The 19,919-nt window shown below is 38.0% G+C and overlaps 1 protein-coding gene across 1 annotated transcript in view; it reads left to right on the forward strand.

The window, feature by feature from the left end:
- LOC110540418 (zinc finger protein 431-like) overlaps positions 1–14,232 on the forward strand; it is a 74,257-nt gene extending 60,025 nt beyond the window's left edge. The window contains exons 3-6 of the transcript XR_009586399.1: positions 11,635–11,761; positions 12,520–12,607; positions 12,918–12,978; positions 14,099–14,232. The gene's annotated coding sequence lies outside the window, so the exon portion shown is untranslated. The remainder of the gene's footprint in view (positions 1–11,634; positions 11,762–12,519; positions 12,608–12,917; positions 12,979–14,098) is intronic.
- The last annotated feature ends 5,687 nt before the right edge of the window (positions 14,233–19,919 follow it).

The following is a 19,919-nucleotide window of genomic DNA, read 5'->3' on the forward strand; positions in this document are numbered from 1 at the left end:
ATCCTCACATCAACAAACAAACAAACAAACAAAACAAACAACAAACCCAGCGTCTGACAAGCTGCTCAGTGGGGCATTACAGGGTCACAAGCAACGCTAAGGCCCGGTGTGACATAAAGGTCCACTTTTCTTCTTGAGAAAAGCAGAGCTTTGCCACACGGGCAAGACTTCCCAGGTGACAACTCTTTGAAAAGGAAAAACGCTGTTGTGTTGAGTGGCTGGCCTGATGGGGCAAGGCTTTCTATGAGGCCCTCATGCATGGAGAATGACATAGGTCCTTCTCAAACCCAGGAACATGCTTGGCAAAGCTAGTAATGCCCTGGGGCCTCGGCCTTGGGAGCTGCCCCTGAGGCCCCTATGTATTGGGAAAGAAATAGAGCTCTTTTTCTGAAGCAAGGGATGCTGTTTGGGAGAGCTGGTAATGGTCTGCTTTATAGACCAGGCTGGTCAAAAACTCACAGTGATCCCCCTGCCTCAGCCTTCCTGAGAATGCTGGGATTACATGTGTGTTCCACTGTGTCCAGTTTACATTTATCTTTTTAAAAATGTCATTGTTGATACTACTTATCAGAGTTTTCCTTTATGCATCACTGCTCTAATTTCTTATTTGTCTCTTTTCCCATGTTTCCCAGTCATTAAGAATTTTATTCTTTTTTCTCAGGGGCTTTCATATTTGTTTGTGTTCAGAACAATGTCTCCTGTAGCTCAGACTTTTTTCATGCTGTGTGCTTTGTACACCTAATCCTGCCTGTGCTTCCTAGTGCCTAGAAGACAGCTGTGCAACTCCTTTCACTCTGGCCCTTCACAAGTTAGTGAGAAAGAAAAGACAACAGTGAATGAGCATCTTTAACCTTTCTGTAAATGGGGGAGGGTTTTTTTTACAAATATGAGAGACCTGCATAAGAACTGAGTTCACAGACCAGCTTTGAAACTGCTGTAGTCACAACACAGAAAAAGAGGGCGAGGAAGGAAGGTGAGAGCTTTCTTCCTTTGATGGCATTTGATACAAGCAATGAGGAGTCAGGTGGTCAATTTTAGATGATGGATAAAAGTTCAAACTGTCCATTTTGGGGGGATGGGAGAATGGGTCGGTGGGTCATAGACCATGGCAATCAAGAATCTGGATGAGGAACTGAACTTATTTCCAGAACAAAATTTCTGTCATTACACTAGTTTATCCAACACAGAATATATGGACAAACTAAAAATTCACAATAGGAGAGAAAAGTAATAGTTGGTTTGCTCTAGTACTTATGTTTAGTCTGTGAAGCAAATTGAAGCATAAAGCCTGCTTCAACTTTAAAAGACAATTGTTTGAGATTATAATTAAATCATTTCAACTTTCTTGTTTTCCCCTACTATTAAGGCTCAGATCCTGGGAAAAACGGCCAGTGTGTCTGTTAAACAAATCAAAGCATACCTGCCTGTGGGGTTCTCTCAGCATCCCTCAGTCCCCACTGGTTGCAGGGTAATGGTCTGTATACACTGTCCTCTAGCCCAGGTATTGGGCTGCCCTTCTCCCAGCTGCCCTTCCTTATGTAACCCAAGCATTTTGGTTACCTGGTCCTTTTCATCTATCATTTACCCTCCTGGTCTCTTGGACTGGCTCTCCCCTCCTCCCTGTCTTCACACAGCTCGGGGTCATGTCCATTATGGACTCTCCAGATGTCCCTGTGTCAGGCTATGCTCTCTCATCTGTAATAAAACTTTCTTTCTTAACTAAGTTTCTTCCTTTCTCTTTCCTTTCTTTCTTCCTTCCTTCTTTTCTTTCTTCTGCCTTTCTTTTTCTTCCTTCCTTTCTTTCACTCTTTTCTTCTTCCTTTCCTTGCCCTCTTTCTTTCCTTTTTTCTTTCTTTCCTTTGTTCCTTCTTACCTCCCTTCCCTCTTTCTTGCTTTCCTTCTTTCTTCCTTTCTTTTGTTTGTTTCTTTCTTTTCCATTCACCTCCACTTACCAACAATTCTCTCAAGAATGGGCCTCTCTGTTTGGAGAAGAGGTCAGTAGTAGCTTCAGTGTCAGAAATGTAACAAATTAGCTTTCACTTTGAGTTAATTTTGTTGGAGTCATGAAGTTTGTGTTTATTTAATTTCTAAATACAAACATTTTTCATGGTGGATTTTTTTAATGTAATTTGATTAAAACTTGAATGTATATTTAGGCTTACGTCTTTGGCTTTTTCTGCCCATCCTCTCATTCTTTCACAAATACTGTACACACTTGATTGTTGTAAATTTGTGGTCAAGACAGAAGTTACATTGTGCCAATGTGTACTCTTTATTCATATACCTACTGAGAATTTTGAGTTTTCTCATGTGGTATATAGCTTTGGAATTGGCTTTCTTGTTATGAATTATTAGGAGTTTTCTTTTGATTATAATGAACTTATATTAATTAGGGTTTATTCATTTGTATCTCAGCTGTAGTCCCGTTCCTCATCCCCTCCCAACCCCACCTGCCCTCTCTCATCTCCCATACTCATCTCCAAGTGCAGTGACAGGGGAGGTCCTCCTCCCCTTCCAGTTGACCCTAGCCTATCAGGTATTATCAGGAATTGCTACATTGTCTTCCTCTGTGGCCTGGTAAGGCTGCCCCCCCTCAAGGAGAAGAGATCAAAGAGCCAGTTCCTGAATTTATGTCAGAGACCCTGTCCCCCTTACTAAGGATCTCACTTGGAAATTGAGCTGCCCTGGGCAACATCCCAGTAGGGGTTCTAGGTTATATCCATGAATGGTCCTTGGTTGCAGTATTAGTCTCAGAAAAGACCCCTGTTCCCAGATTTTTTTGGTTCTGTTGCTCTCATTGTGGAGCTCCTGTCCCCTCCAGGTCTTTCTATCTCCCCCTTCTCTCCTAGGATTCCCTGCACTCTGCCCAAAGTTTGGCTATGAGCTTCAGTATTTCCTTTGATACCCTGCTGGGTAGAGTCATTCACAGGTCCTCTGTGGTAGGCTTCTGTCCTGTTTCCTGTTTTCTCCCACTTGTGATGCTCTTCCCCTTTGCTCTTCTGAGTGAGGATTGATCATCTTACCCAGGATCCTATTTCTTGCTCAGCTTTGTAAGCTGTACAGATTTCAGTGTGTTTATCCTTTATTATATGTCTAATATCCAGTTATAAGTGAGTGTATACCATGTGTGTCTTTCTGGTTCTGGAATACCTCACTCAGGGTGGTCTTTTCTAGTTCCCACCATTTGCCTGAAAATTTCATGATTTTCTTGTTTTTGATTGTTGAGTAATATTCCATTGTGTAAATGTACCACAGTTTCTGTATCTATTCTTCAATTGAGGGACATCTGAGTTGTTTTCAGATTCTGGCCATTATGAATGAAGCTGCTATGAACATGGTTGAGCAAATGTCTTTGTTGTATAATTGAGCATGTTTTGGATATATGCTTAAGAAATCTATAGCTGGATCTTGAGGAAGTGCTATTCCTAATGGTCTGAGAAAGTGCCAGATTAATTTCCAAAGTGGTTGTACAGTTTACATTCTCACCAGCAATGGAGGAGAGTTCCACTTTCTTCACGTCCTCTCTAGCATGTGTTGTGTTGATTTTAGCCATTCTGATGGGTGTAATGTGAAATCTCAGGGTCATTTTGATTTGCATTTCCCTGATCACTAAGGATGTTGAGCATTTCTTTAAGTGTTTCTCTGCCATTTGAAATTCCTCTATTGAGAATTCTCTGTTTACCTCTGTACCCCATTTTTAAATTGGATTACTTGTTTTGATGCTGTTTAACTTCTTGAGTTCTTTATATAATCTGGGCATTAGGCCTCTGTCAGATATAGGGTTCCCAATCTATAGGTTGTCATTTTGTTCTGATGACAGTGTCCTTTGCTATTCAGAAGCTTTTCAGTTTCATGAAGTGCCATTTATGATTGTTGATCTTAGAGCCTGCACTGTTAGTGTTCTGTTCAGGATGTTGTCTCCTGTGCCAATAAGTTCAAGGCTCTTCCCCACTTTTTCTTCTCAGAGGTTTGGTGTGTCTGTTTTTATGTTGAGGTCTTTGATCCACTTGAAGTTTAGTTTTCTGCACAGTGGTAAATATAGATCTATTTGCATTTTTCTACCTGTAGACATCGAGTTAAACTAGCACCATTTGTTGAAGATGCTGTGTTTTTTTCCACTGTATGGTTTTGGCATCTTTGTCAAAAATCAAATATCTGTAGATGTATGGGTTTATTTTTGGGTCATCTGTCTGAGTCCACTGTTCCAGCATTCTGTTTTTATGCCAGTACCATGCAGTTTATATTACTATTACTATTGCTATTACTATTACTATTATCTATTTAATCTCTTTACCTGATCTTGATTTAATTTTGGTAAATGAAATCTATCAAGAAAATTGTCCATTTCATTTAGCTTTTCAAATTTTGTCACACATCGGCTTTTGTAGTGTGATCTAACGATTGTTTGGATTTACTCAGTGTCTGTCATTATGTCCCCCTTTTCATTTCTTATTTTGCTGATTTGGATAGTTTCTCTCTGCCTTTTAGTTACTTTGGCTAAGGGTTTCATAATCTTTTTGATTTTACTCTTGGTTTCATTGATTCTTTGAGTTGTTTTCTTTGTTTCTAATTCATTGATTTCAGCTTGAGTTTGATTATTTCCAATCATCCACTTGTCTTGGGTGTTTATGCTTCTTTTTTTTTTTCTAGGGCTTTTAGGTGTGCCATTAAATTGCTTGTATGAGAAGCCTTAAACTTCTTTCTGGAGGCACTGAGTGCTATGAAGTTTCTTCTTAGTGCTGCTTTCATTGTGTCCAATAAGTTTGGGTAAATTATGCCTTCATTTTCATTGAATTTTAGGAAGTCTCTAATTTCTTTTTTCATTTCTTCCCTGACCAAGCTGTCGTTAAGTAGAGAGTTGTTTAGTTTCTATGTGTATGTAGGCTTTTTGTTATTTCTGTTGTTGTTGAGGTCTAGTTTCAGGCCGTGGTGGTCTGATAGGCAACAAGGGATTATTTTGATCTTCTTGTATCTGTTGAGGCTTGCTTTGTGCCCGACTGTATCATCAATTTTTGAGAATGTTCCATGACATGCTGAAAAGAAGGTATATTCTTTTGAGTTTGGGTAAAAAGTCCTATAGACATATATTAGGTCTATTTGATTTAGGAGCAGTTATGGGTTCTTAGTATTTATTATTGTTTTATCTTTTAGTTAAGCAGTTGTTAATTCTAATCTAGCTGTGTACCCACACAGAGACTAGGATTTATTAACTTAACCTAATGCACAATGCTAGGCAATAGTCATTCCATCCTAAACCTCAAGGCCCATATAGTTTCCTTCCATTCAGATTTAACCCATTATACTTGCTTTTAGTCATCTTAGGTCCTGTCCATCTCTCTCCAGGTTCCAAGACCTGTCTAGCTGACCTCATTCCTCTCCTATTCACCTCCTTCTCCTCCCCTCTCCGAACCACCCTATCCTCTCCATTGCACAGCATTGGAGCTGGTTGTTTAATTAATAATATAGAGCTCAAATGATGGCATGTATACATAAACTTGAGACCGGTGCATGCTTAGAATAAACATCACAATGCAATGACTGGATTGAAACCAGATAGTGGAGTAGGGAAATAAGCATTTGAATGAATAAGGATAAATTGTATACATTCCAAAGGAACATTATACCAACAAGGACCTCTGGAAGTGTCATATTCTGGTTGCAAATCCCTCTTATTCTGACTGTGCTCTAAAAATTGAGTTAGGAAAAATTAAAAAATAATGGGCTGACTTCATACATAGAATATTGTGTGGGTAGGATGGTTATTACTAGTGACTCATTCAGAAACACAGTGAAAAAAGCAACAAGTAGGGCAGAAATGAATGCAGTGTTTCTGGTTTGTGGGGAATGACAGCACTAGGTAGTTTCATATGGCAGTCAAATGTTGAAGCAAAGGCGGGGATTTTCAAGATTATCACCATTAAAGAGAAGTCTTTTGCTCTGTACTGGAAGCCTAAAAAGGTGTCTTAAGAGTAACACCCCTTACCTTCTTTCAAGGGAAGGAGTTGGCAAAGTCCTAGTCCCAGGAAGGAACCGCATAATGAAAGCTGCTGCAACTGTGGTGCTAGTGTGGCAGGGTCCAACCCAGTATAGCAGGCAAACAACAGCATCGTCCATATTGTGCTGGTTATGGTAACAAGGAAGATGCCAAAATTTAGGTCATGGATTCTTCCTCTGTGGTTTCAGTGCAACCCTGTTCCAGCCATCTATGTTTGGTGGAGTCAAATGCTTAGTTAGGACACTGAGAGTTCATGCCATGAAGCTGTGAGGATGAAGCCTGAGATGTCTTTTGAGACCGCAAGATATTGAAATATCTAAGATATGAGACATCTGCCAAAGAGCGATGCATATACAAAGTAGAAGTAATGGAATTGAGAGAAGTCTGAGAAGTTGCAGGGATAGGGCACTTATAACTCTTTAAAACTGAAGTACCGTGTGTTTGAGACAGAGATACAGGATTTGGTGTTTGCCCTTTGGGTTTCTTGCCTTGGTCCAATCTTCCCTCACTATGTACACATTCCTCTGTATTGGAATGGGAAGGGGTATTCTGTGCCATTCTATGTTGAAACAATATAAATTTTTTTCTGATTTTACAAGATATGGCAGTCAAGAGAGCCTCTTAAGTGTTAGAAGAGACTTTGGACATTTTCAGAGTGTACAGGCTATTGTAAACTATTAGGATCATTGAAGTTGGACTAAATGCATGTTCCACATGGGATGACCATGAGCCTGTAATGACCAATTTCAGAATATATTTGATTGAATTAAAAAGCTCCCAGATAGGATGTTGTCTTTGAACACTTGTCTCTACTTTGTGGCTTTCTTTGGGGGAGGTTTTGGAAGGTTTTTTAGTAGGATTCTTTCTAGATTTCTGTTGGGGATGGGTTTGAGTGTCTATAGACTCAACCCATTTCCTGATCTTTGTGTCTACTGTGCTGCTGTTGAAAATGATCATTCACCTTCCTGCTCATGCTGTCATGGCTTCACCATTATAGACTCTAGCCCTAAATCCCCTAAGTTACAGTAGAAGCAATTGCTATTCAATGCTGAATTACTTTGCTAGTCTGATCTTTTCATAATTTCAGTTTTTACTTTTTATTTTGATGACAAAAGTTGCTCTGTGCTGTCGACACTATATTGGAAGTAGGTCTGTAGACCAACCTGGTCAGTTTTAGAGATTAAGTGGAATCTGTCTCCAACATTTTGGGATCAGATTGGGCCCACATGCCTGGCCTGTTTTACTTTTATACTATTAGCTTATGGGCTCAGAATGTAGGTTTCTGTACATGCAATCACATGCTATTGTGCTGACCTTCATCATCCACCTCTTGAAGTTTGAAATTTGGCAGAGAATATATTCTATTTCTCAGGTGCATGTATTCATGACCCCAACAGCACTTGAGCACTCTGAGTCATTGGATTTCAGGTTTATCACATTCTTCCTCCCTGTTGAGTTTGTTTTGAATTTGTGCATGTATATGAGTAGTTTGCCTGTAGGCATGGATGTATATGTACATCATGTGTCTATTACAAATAAAACTTCTACAAACATGGTCGAGTAAATGTCCTTGTTGTATACTTGAGCATCGTTTTGTTATATGCCTAGGAGTGGTAAAGCGGGGTTTTGATGTAGTATTCCTAACTGAGAAAGCACCAGATTGATTTCCAAAGTGGTGGTACAAGTTTACATTCCCACCAGCAATGGAGAAGGGTACCTCTTTCTCCGCATCTTCTCCAGCATGTGTGGTCTCTTGAGTTGTTGATCTTAGCCTGTCATTTTGCTCTGATGACAGTGTCCTTTGCTTTACAGAAGCTTTTCAGTTTCATGAGATCCCATTTATTGATTGTTGCTCTTAGAGCCTGTGCTGCTGGTGTTCTGTTCAGGACGTTGTCTCCTGTGCCAATGAGTTCAAGGCTCTTCCCCACTTTTTCTTCTCAGAGGTTTAGTGTGTCTGGTTTTATGTTGAGGTCTTTGATCCACTTGGACTTTAGTTTTGTGCAGGGTGACATATATGGATCTATTTGCATTTTTCTACATGTAGACATCCAGTTAGACTAGCACCATTTGTTGAAGATGCTATCTTTTTTCCATTGTATGGTTTTAGCATCTTTGTCAAAAATCAGGTGTCCATAAGTGTGTGGGTTTATTTCTGGGTCCTTTATCAACTATCAACCATTCTGTTTCTATGCCAGTACCTGCAGTTTTTATTACTCTTGCTATATAGTACAGCTTGAGATCAGTGATGGAAATACTTCCAGAACATCTTTTAACGTTGAGGATTGTTTTAGTGATTCTGGTTTTTGTATTATTTCTTATGAAGTTGAGAATTTTTCTTTCAAGGTCTGAAAAGAACTGTGTTATTAATTTGATGGTAACTGGATTAAGTTTTGGCAAGATGGCCATCTTTACTATGTTTATCCTGCCAACCAATGAGCATGGGATATCTTTCCAACTTCTGATATCTTCTTCTGTTTCTTTCTTCAGAGAGTGAAAGTTTTTTTCAAACAAGTCTTTGACTTCTTTGGTTAGACTTATAGTAAAGTACTTTATGTCCTTTGTGGCTGTTGTGAAGGGTGTTGTTTCCCTAATTTCTTTCTCAGCTTTTTTTGTCATTTGTATACAGGATGGTTACTGATTTTTTTTTTTAGTTGATTTTGTATCTAGCCATATGGCTATAGGTGTTTATCAGCTGTAGGAGTTCCCTGGTAGAATTTTTGGGGTCACTTATGTATACTATCGTATCATCTGCAAATAGTGATATTTTGACTTTTTTCTTTCCAATTTCTATCACTATGATCTCCTTTAATTGTCTTATTGCTCTAGCACTATTTTAAAGAGATATGAAAAGAGGTGGTAGCCTTTCCTTGTCCCTGATTTCAGTGGGATTGCTTTAAGTTCCTCTCCATTTAGTTTGATGTTGGGTATAGCCTTGGTGTATATTGCCTTTATCATGTTTAGGTATGTGCCTTGTATCCCTGATCTCTCCAGGACTTTAAACATAAATGAATGTTGGCTTTTATCAAATGCTTTTTCAGCATTTAAGGAGATTATCATGAAGTCTTTTTCTTTCACTTTTTTTATTTGGTGGATTACATAGATGGATTTCCATATACTGAACTACCCCTGCATGCCTGGGATGAAGCCTCCTTGGTCCTGATGGGTGATATCTTTGATGTGTTCTAGTACTCGGTTTGCAAGTATTTTATTGAGTATTTTTGAATCAATGCTCATAAGAGAGATTGGCCTGAAATTCTCTTTCTTTTTTGGGTCTTTGTGAGGTTTAGGTACCAAGGTGACTGTGGCTTCATAGAATGACTTTGGTAATGTTCCTTCTATTCCTGCTTTGTGGAATAGTTTGAAGAGTATTTGTGTATTCTTTGAAGGTCTGGTAGAATACTGCGCTGAAACCATCTGGCTCTAGGCTCTTTTGGGATGGGAGGCTTTTGATGACTACTTCTATTTATTTAGGGGATATAGTATTATTTAATTGATTTACCTAGTCTTGATTCAGCTAGGTAAGTGGAATTGATCAAGAAAATTGTCCATTTCATTTAGATTTTCAAAATTTGTGGCATATAGTCTTTTGAAGTAAGACATAAATGATTGTTTGGAATTCCTCAGTGTCTGTTATTATGTCCCCCTTATCATTTCTGATTTTATTGATTTGGATGGTGTTGCTCTGCCTTTTATTTTCTTTGGCTAAGGGTTTATCTATCTGGTTGATTTGCCCCAAGGACAACTCTTGGTTTCATTCATTTCTTTGAGTTGTTTTATTTGTTTCTAATTTATTGATTTCAGCTCTGAGTTTGATTATTTCCAATCATCCTCTCCTCTTGGGTGTTTCTCCTTTTTTTTCCCAAGGGCTTTCAGGTGAGCCTTTAAGTTGCTTGTATGAGATGTTTCAAATTCCTTCTTGAAGGCACTTAGTGCTATGAATTTTCCTTTTAGCCCTGCTTTCATTTTGTCATATAAGTTTGGGTATGTTGTGCCTTAATTTTCATGGAATTCTAGGAAGTCTCTGATTTCTTTCTTTCTTTCTCCCCTGACCCAGCTGTCATTGAGTGGCGAGTTGTTCAATTTCCATGTGTGTGTAGGCATTTTGCTACTTCTGTTGTTGTTGTGGTCCAGCTTTAGTCCATGGTGGTCAGATAGGATACAAGGGATTACTTCCATCTTCTTGTATCTGTTGTGGCTTGCTTTGTGACCAACTATATGGTGTATTTTGGAGAAGATTCCATGAGGTGCTGAGAAGAAGGTATACTCTTTTGAGGTTGGGTGAAAAGTTCTGTAGCCATCTATTAGGTCTGTTTGATTTAGGACCTGTTGTGGGTTATTGTATTTACTTAAAGTATCCAAGCACACAAACATTACTATCACAGTCAATATCAATACCAAAGGATCTAACAGTCACTGGTCATTCATCTCTCTCAACAGTAATGGCCTCAACTCTCCAATAAAAAGACACAGATTACAGAATGGATACGTAAACAAGATCTAACAACCTGTTGCATAGAAAAAATGCACCTAAGTCACAAAGATAAACATTACCTGAGAGTAAAGGGCTGGAAGACAGTTTTCCAAGCAAATGGACACAAGAAGCAAGCAGGAGCAGCCTTTCTACTATATAATAAAATTGACTTTCAACTAAAATTAATCAAAAGAAATGGGGAAGGTCATTTCATACTCATCAAAGGAAAATACACCAAGAAAACATCACAATTCTGAACATCAATGCCCCAAATATAAGAGCAACCACATTTGTAAAAAAACCATTAATAAAACTGAAACCACACATAGATCCCCACACATTAATAGTAGGAGACTTCAGCACCCCACTCTCAGCAAGGGACAGGTCAACAAAAAAGAAATTAACAAAGAAACAATGACTCTGACAGAGGTCATGAATCAACTTGACCTAACAGACATCTAAAGAACCTTTCTCCAAACAGAAAAGAAATATTTGTTTGCCAATATTTTCATCTGTTCATTTGCAACTGTTTAAACATCCATTCCCTTTGAATAAGATCATGTTAATGTTACAGTTTAAACTGCGGCACTTCAGGTTTCTGGACGATAAATACAGAAATTCAGTGAATGTGTAATTCTTTGCAGAAACTTCAGTAAAGATCTGTGAGTTCTATCTTTTTTATTTGATTGATTTTGCAGGGAAGTCAGTTTCTTAATTTGGACCTCTTGTTGTTTGGAAACTTTTTCATAGACCAGGCTGACATCTACCTCAATGAGATGCAGCAGTCTATGTGTTCTGAGTTCTGGGATTAAATGCAACAGCAAATATACCCATCTTTCCCATCATTTTTGTAGTTAGTAATTTTTCTGATGTGTGCTCACTACTGTTCTACTTCCTCATTTGTGTTTCTCTCTCATTATAAATACACACACACACATACACATTATATATGTTAATTGGCATTTCTCTTTCAAACCTATAATCTATTCAAAGAGTGCAGAAATGACAGAGGTAAACCTCATTATTGGGTTTCTTTCTAAAACGGTGTGGTGATACATTAGAACTTCTTTGTGAGGAAATACAGAGAAAGTAGCAAAATTATATGTCATTGAAGTATACTTTTAGAGTTTTGTTGATATCAAGGTTTTACATATATGGCATATTTTAGGATTCAGTGACCTATGATGATGTGAATGTCATCTTCACTCGGGAAGAGTGGGCTTTGCTGGATCCTTCCCAGAAGAGTCTCTATGAAGATGTGATGCTGGAGACCTACAAGAACCTCACTGCTATTGGTAAGACAATCAATTAACTTTCAGTCGTTAAAATAAGGGAACAATTGTTTTTAGTTGTTGCTGTTATTGATACTCTTCTGTATTTTTTACTGAGAAGGAGGAAGAATTATATGCATAAATCAAGCATGATTGTAAGGTTCCCTAAAAATAGCAACTTAAATTTTGCCAAATTTCCAATGATTTATCATGTGTTTTCTTTACTGTTTTTTTCTATGTGAATTTTTTAAGTTTATTTTTTAATTTATTAAAGTTTATTTACTTTTTGTTCCTGCTGTAGGCCTCTCCCTTGTCTCATCCAAATTTCACCATCTTTCCCTCTTCTCCTTCCATGCCCCATCCCCAGTTCACTAATATGGAGAACTTTTACCCCTTCAATGTGATGTGACCCTAGCTTATCAGATCACATCAGGACTGGCTACATTGTCTTCCTCTATGGCCTGCTAAGGCTGTCCTCACCTCAGGGGGAGGTGATCAAAGATTCAGCCACTGAGTTCATGTCAGAGACAGCCCCTGTTCCCCTTACTAGGAAACCTGTCATGGGCTACATCTGTGCAGGGGTTCCAGTTTATCTCCATGAATGGTCCTTGGTTGAAGTTAAAACTTTTAACTCATATACTTGTGTGAATGTTGCTACCTTTATTTAGAAAGACAGTTTATCAGAGTCAAGAATACCCTGTGCCCAGATTTTTTTGTTTTCTTTCTGTCCTTGTGGTGTTCCTGTCTCGTTTAGGTCTTTCTATCTCCTCCTTCTTTTTAAGGTTCCTGTACTCCTCCCAAACACTGGCTATGAGTCTCAGCATCTGCTTCAATATGGTGATGGGTAGAATCTTTTGGAGACCCTCTGTGGTAGGTTTCTATCCTCTTTCTTGTTTTCTCCCTCTTCCCATGTCTATCCTATTAGCCTTTCTGAATGTGCATTGAGCTTCTTACCCAGGGTCCTTCATCCTTAGCTTCTTTATGTGTACATATTTTAGCATGATTATCCTATATTATATGTCTAATATCCACTTATAAGTGAGTATATACCATGTGTGTCTTTCCGCTTCTGGGATCCCTCACACAACATGATCTTTTCTAGTTCCCAAGTTTTTCCTGCAAATTTCATGATTTTCTTGTTCTTAATTGTGAGTAGTGTAAATGTGCTACTATGTTTTAGGCTACAATTGGGAAGAGCAAACTACTGAAGAGCATCATCAATATTCTAGAAGATATGGAAGGTAATTTTCATGTGCAAAGTGATATGACTATGCCTCTGAAGAAATTTTATTGTGTCCTGGAAGTCTGAAAAATAAGCAACAGTGTAAAACACTGCTCTAAGTGTCAGTAATTACTAAATTCCCACATAACCATATACTTCAATATCCAGTATCTGATTTGTGTTTGCAAGGCATTCCTCTAAGAAAGAGCACAAGTAAACAATGCCCTAATAGATATCACCATTTGAATCGCAGTTCCATTAGAGCTAGGTTGTAGACCTGCCAACCTGTTTGTCATACCACTTACATATTACAAGAGATATAGAATAGATGCTAAGTATATGTGTAAACCTTCTCATAGGGGAATAGTCCACCGTAAAGCTGTTTTAACTCATAAACTTGTGTGAATGTTTCTACCTTTATTTAGAAAGATAGTTTATCAGAGTCAGAATGTCGTTGTAGAGAACCTCAATCCTAATGCCATATGTGTCTGAGGTACAAAGATTCAGACTGTGTGAATGCAATATGGAAGCCTTTCACTTGTTATTATTCTTTTCATAGGTATAACCTATGTCACAATCGACACAAGCCATGTGAGCCAAGCGATAGTCAATGAAGCCACACACACTCTCTCTCAGAACAATTATAAAATATGTTGTAGTTCTCTCTTTGAGTAGAATTTTTGAATGTGATACAAGTTTATAGTTAATCAGTTTTCCAATCTTATTGGGAACCTTCAAAAAGTTATACTACAGAAAATCTCTATAAGAACTAGGAATACGGAAATTCTTTTCTTTGTCCTGCTTCTCTTTGCAAATACTAACACATAGTATAGGAAAATTCATGCATACAATCAGGATGGAAAGCTTGGGTTATTTCAGTTTTTCTAAAATATGTGAAAACGCTAATGTAGAAAGAAAGGATGGTATAACTATGAGCCATATAATAAATTCTCTGATATCTTCCAAAACATGAACCAATAATGTAGGGGAACACCATGAATATAAAGAAAGAGATAAAATATTAAGATCTGATTTTTCTGTCATATTAGACCAAATTATAAAATTAATTCATACAGATAAAGGATTCATAAGTTCAATGACTGTTGGAAAGCTCTCACATATACTAATTATTTCTGCAGGCATGAAAGAAGTCATAGTGGAGAGAAACTGTATGAACGTATTCAATATGGTGAAGCCTATGCACATCACAGTAGTCTCCAAATACAGACAAGAACATATACTGGAGAAAAACCCTATGCGTATAACCAATGTGATAAAGACTTTGCATGTCACAGTAGTCTCTGGCTTCAAAAGAGAACATGTACTGTAGAGAAACCCTACAAATGTAATCAAAGTGATAAGGTCTCTTCACAACACAGTTATCATAGAAAACATAAAAGAAAAAGTGCTGGAGAGAAACTCTATGAATGTAACCAGTGTGGTAAAGCCTTTGCGTGTAATGGTTATCTCCTAAGACATAAAAGAACACATACTGGAGAGAAACCCTATGAATGCAAACAATGTGATAAAGCTTTTATATATCACAGCAGTCTCCGAATACATAAAAGAAAACATACAGGAGAGAAACCCTGTGAATGTAATCAATGTGGTAAAGCCTTTTCATGTCTTAGTAATCTCCGTAGACATAAAAGAACACATACTGGAGAGAAACCCTATGAATGTAACCAGTGTGGTAAAGGGTTTGCCCAGAACTGCTCTCTCCTAAAACATAAAATATTACATACTAGAAAGAAATCTTATGATTGTAAACAGTGCGGTAAAGCCTTTTCACAGCACATTATTCTGCAAATACATAAGAAAACACATACCAGAGAGAAATCCTATGAATGTAATCAATGTGGTAAAGCTTTTGCATATCACAGCAATCTCCAAAGACAAAAGAATACATACTGGAGAGAAACCCTATGATTGTAACCAATGTGGTAAAGCCTTCTCCTGTCATGGTAATCTCCAAAGACATAAAAGAACACATATGGGAGAGAAACCCTATGAATGCAACCAGTGTGGTAAAGCCTTTGCACAAAAGAGTTATCTCCATCAACATAAAAGAATACATACTGGAGAGAAGCCCTTTGAATATAACTAATGTGGTAAAGTCTTTGCATGTCACAGTTATCTTTGGAGTCATGAAGAGAAACTATAGAAATGTTTTTAATATGGGGAAGCCTTTTCTCATCATCATGAAGAAAATTCATACTGGAGAGAAACCTTATGAATATATTTAGAATCGTGATGCCTTTGCACATTTCTGCAGTCTTCATCATCTGCAAGTATTAACAGTGGAGAGAAATTTGATGAATGTAAACAGTGTGGTAAAGCCTTTGTGTGTGATTGCTTCTGAGATAGAACACAATTATAACACCAGGTCAATGGAAATGACAAGAATTCATTGTAATCAAGGTGCTAATGATTGTTCAGGGCCACAGAACATACTCATAGACATCTGTGGCACGTTACAGCTACCTGTTCCACCAATTAAGATTTAGGGAATGGGGCTTTCTGTAGTTGATCTATGCCAACTGAAAGAGAATGTAGATTTTTACAGCGTAACCCCCCATAACCACTTGTTCTTTTGTGAATTCCAACAGGCATGATGCTTTAGGGAACAAAATATGAATAAAGGAATCTGGTCGGTTAGTGGAAAGCCTCCAGGACCACTAAAGCCTAGGAGTTTGAATTCAGTTTTACCTTATGACTCAATGGAGGAAGTAACAAAAAGGTAGTAGTTAGGACACATTTCTTTTGCTTTCTCCTAACATTTGCATACCAAATTTATCTTCGAATACATAAAAGAACACATCCTGTAGATAAATCCTATGCATAAGCAATGTGATTATGTCTTTTCATGGAGCGCTAGTCTTAAAACTCATGAGAAAATCTTTCTTCAGAGAAACCCATCAATTTATCTAGTTTGGAAATGATACTTAATGGTATCTTTATAGAAGAGTAAAACCTTTGGTGTGTAAAGTATCTGTTAAAGGGTTTGCACATCACAGTGGTCTTTGAGCATCTTAGAAACTAATAATGAAGGAGACCTATGTTTATGAAGGATTTTCTAAAATCTTTAGCCAACACATACTCAGATACACAAGATTATTGTGGAGAAAAAAGCAAAAAGTATCATTGATCTATTCAAACATTATGATGTCCATCTTTATTTTGTTTGTGCTTGGAAACTCATATTGAAAAAGCTTAATAAATTTAAACATGGTAACCCTTTTAGATTTCATCGTCTTTTGTGATTTTACTTGGAGATAGATATTTTTCTGCTGCAGTGTATAGAGTGGAATGCCTGTAACCTAAGTGATCCATTGTTTATGTAAATGTCAGGTACTATGTGATCAGACTTTACAAGTACCTGTGCCTGGGAATGGTGGAGATGGTTGTTCCTTGTTTTGTTTTACACATTTTCACAAATTCACTTCAGATGTTGCCAGCCTGAGTTGAATATTAGGCATTAGTCAAGACAACATTTTTAATTCTTTGTTCTCATGTGTCCGTCTCCTGAGTACAAACCCAAGGGTAGAAGATGTACCCCCATTATCGGCACATTAAACAATGAAAATGTTGAAATGCTAAATAGAAGAGAATATAAATGTATGTGTATCCAAGGCACCATTTCCATGTATCTGGTAGAGATGTAATGAAATAGGACATTCAGCAGTCAACTGTAGATCTCACAACATAGCTTGTTTAGTATGTATATGTATATATTATTTGCTGTTTCATGCTTCTTCATGTTCCATCAGTTAACATTTGACACTTCATTTTGAAGTACTATTAAGGGAATAATTTAGTAAATGATAGGTAATGTTACAGCAATGAGATTTATCCCAAATATTTTAGATAGATAGATAGATAGATAGATAGATAGATAATCTAATATGCTTATACGCTTTCGGCCATGACACGTGAAGAATGGGAGACAACTGTGTGGTATCTAGTTTGACTATCTTTATATGATTATGAAGGTCAGGTTATGAAGTTAGGACATGACATATATGGAAAGACTGGGAGACAGCTGTTTGGTGTCCACTTTGGCTATCTTGATATGATTTTGAAAATCAGGTTACCAAGTTTGCACACCATAAACATTTCGCTCTTAGCCATCCTATTTTTTTCTTTATTAATTACACTTTATTCACTTTGTATCACCCCGTGGTTCTCTCCCTCCTCCCCTCCCAATCCCTAATATCCATTTATAAGTAAATGCATACCATATTTGTGTTTCTGGGTCTTTGTTACCTCACGTAGAATGATTTTTCTTTTTTCTGGTTCTTGTAAATTCATGATGTCATCTTCTTTAACAGCTGAATAATACTCCATTGTGTAAATGTACCATATTTTCTTCATCCATTCTTCTGCTGAGGGACATCTAGGTTGGTTTACAGTTTCTGACTCTAATGAATAAAACTGCTATGAACATAGTTGAACAAATGTCCTTGTGGTAGGCTGGAGCATCTTTTGGATGCTGAGAGATATAGCTGGGTCTTGATGTAGACCGATTCCCAGGTTTCTGAGGAACCACCATATTGATTTTCATAGTGGCTGTATTATTTGCACTCCCACTAGGCATGGAGGAATTTTCCCCTTTCTCCACATCTTTGCCAGCATGAGCTGTGTGTTATGGCACCTCTATTAACATAGCTGTAGAAACTTTTTTACTCTGTTTCCTAGAGACAGTGAGTAATAGCTGACACTAACATTCCCTGCCAGAGGGCCAAGCTGACCTTATACCTAGCTATACTCTAGCTATACTACTCCTTGTAGTCTGTGATTCAGTGGTATCATAATTCCTACTTTGCTATGCCCCTTGCATGATAAGCTATAGATTTCATTTCAGTTCCACCAGCCACATCACCTCAGCTCATCACTGAATCTGAATGTCAGAATGTATTTGATTGAATCAAAAAGCTCCCAGATAGGATGATGTCTTTGAACACTTGTCTCTACTTTGGAGGTACGTTCTTTGGAGGTACTTATGGAAAGTTTTGTAGTAGGAACCTTTCTATATTCCTTATTGGGAATGGGACTGAGTGAATGGGACTGACAGAAGCAACCTACTTCCTGTTCTTTGTGTCCACTGTGTTGTGGTTGAAACTGAACAGTTAGCTTCCTCCTCATGCTGTCATAGCTTCACCATTATAGACTTGATCTCTAAATCACCCAAGATGCAGTAGAAGCAGTTGCTATTCAGTGCTAAGCTATTTTGCCAGCTTGGTGTTTTTGTACTTTTAATTCTATTGTTTTTGTTTTTAAAGACAAAGTTTCTCTGTGTAGCCCTGGCTGTTTTGAAAGTAGGTATGTAGACCAGACAGGCCTCAAACTTAGGAGCTCTACCTGACTTTGGCTCCAGCATGCTGGCATTAGATGTTTTTATATTATTGGCTGATGGGACTGGAATGTAGGGTTTTGTACATGTCAAACAAATGCTTTTGTGCTTATCTTCATCCACATCTTGGATTTTGAAATTTGGCAGAGAGTATATTCTGTTTCTCAGGATGGCATGTATTCATGACCCTAACAGTACTTGAGCCCCCTGGGTCATTAGATTGTAGGTATGTGATCTTCTTACCTGTTGTGTTTGTTTTGAGCTATTTATTTTTAATGAACTTGAGTATTTTGCCTGCATGCATGAATATGCACCTCGTGTGTACCTGTCTTTACAGTAGTCAGAAGACAGTTGGAGACCAGCTCCTGCAGTGTGCTCAGTGATTCAAGGTACAGCTTGGTGACAATGTAAAGCAAGCACACACTCACACTTGGTGAATGAAGCAAGGCTCCAACCGCCCCAACTGTAGCATTCTTACTATGATTGACAATCTGAACTCACACCCTAGCCCTTCTCTACATCTTAGCTTTGCTTGCATAGTACTATACTCTCTATGGCCCCAGCATAGGATCCAAGTCAATAGGGTGGAGGTGTGGTAAAGCACTCATAACCGAAACAGTTTTAAAAATTGGGCACTGAAAATGTGTTATACTTTGAGGGACCACGAAATGACTTGTACAAAGTATGCTTTATATGTGAACTAGTATTTATAAACATTAATCTTTTTTATTATCCCTTCTTGTTTTTTCTAAATATTATTAGATACCCACATATACTGTGTGTGTCCGTGTGTGTACATTTTAGACTGGAGTCCATGGAGAAAACGTGGTTTCTTTTTGCTTGCTATACTTCTAAGTCCACTCATTTCCTACACATTTTGTGATCTCATTATTCTTTTGAGCTCAATATCAGCTTTTAAAAATAAGCCAAGTTTAAAAAAAATGTCTGATGAAAGTTGGAGTAATCACCAGCAGAGGGTGGAACTCATGAATGTACAGAAATCAAGGATGGTCCTCAGTGTCCTACAATGGTAGTCTCTCATAACAGAACTGCCCAGCCCTGTGTCACTGGAGCTGAGGTTGAGCAACCTGCCATAGAGGAGCTCACTTTGAAGCCATTCCTGACCTTGGGAGACAGTGTGTACTCACCCAAGCATTTTCAGGTTACAGTCTTTGTGATTCAAAGCGTCACACTGCACCACCATCCCAGCGGGGTCCAAGGTTATCCAGTCCAGATTTAGGCTATTCAATATTCTGCAGGTGGTGAGAGCCAGGGCCAGGTCTTCACAAAGATCGGTGGTGAACTCACACATGTCTAACCTGTGACAGAGAAAATGCCAGAATAAGACTCTGTTGTTCCATACCAGTTTCAGGCTTCTGAGCAAACACCTAAACAGCCTCAAAGGTCCACACTAACAACTCTGAGCAAATCCTGGTTTCAAATCCAAAGGGGCTGTGACCCACAAGTTGAGAACTATTATTCTAAATGCATAGCATTATTCCAATGCATTAGTTCAGCTCTGGAGTCTTATTAAAGACTTTTTTTCTTTTGCACTTGATTGGTTAATATGAAGGCTAACAGCTGGTCAACATTCAGAGAGTGACTAT

The sequence above is a fragment of the Meriones unguiculatus genome, chromosome 15, assembly GCF_030254825.1.
Source record: "Meriones unguiculatus strain TT.TT164.6M chromosome 15, Bangor_MerUng_6.1, whole genome shotgun sequence".
In the NCBI taxonomy this organism is placed as follows: domain Eukaryota; kingdom Metazoa; phylum Chordata; class Mammalia; order Rodentia; family Muridae; genus Meriones; species Meriones unguiculatus.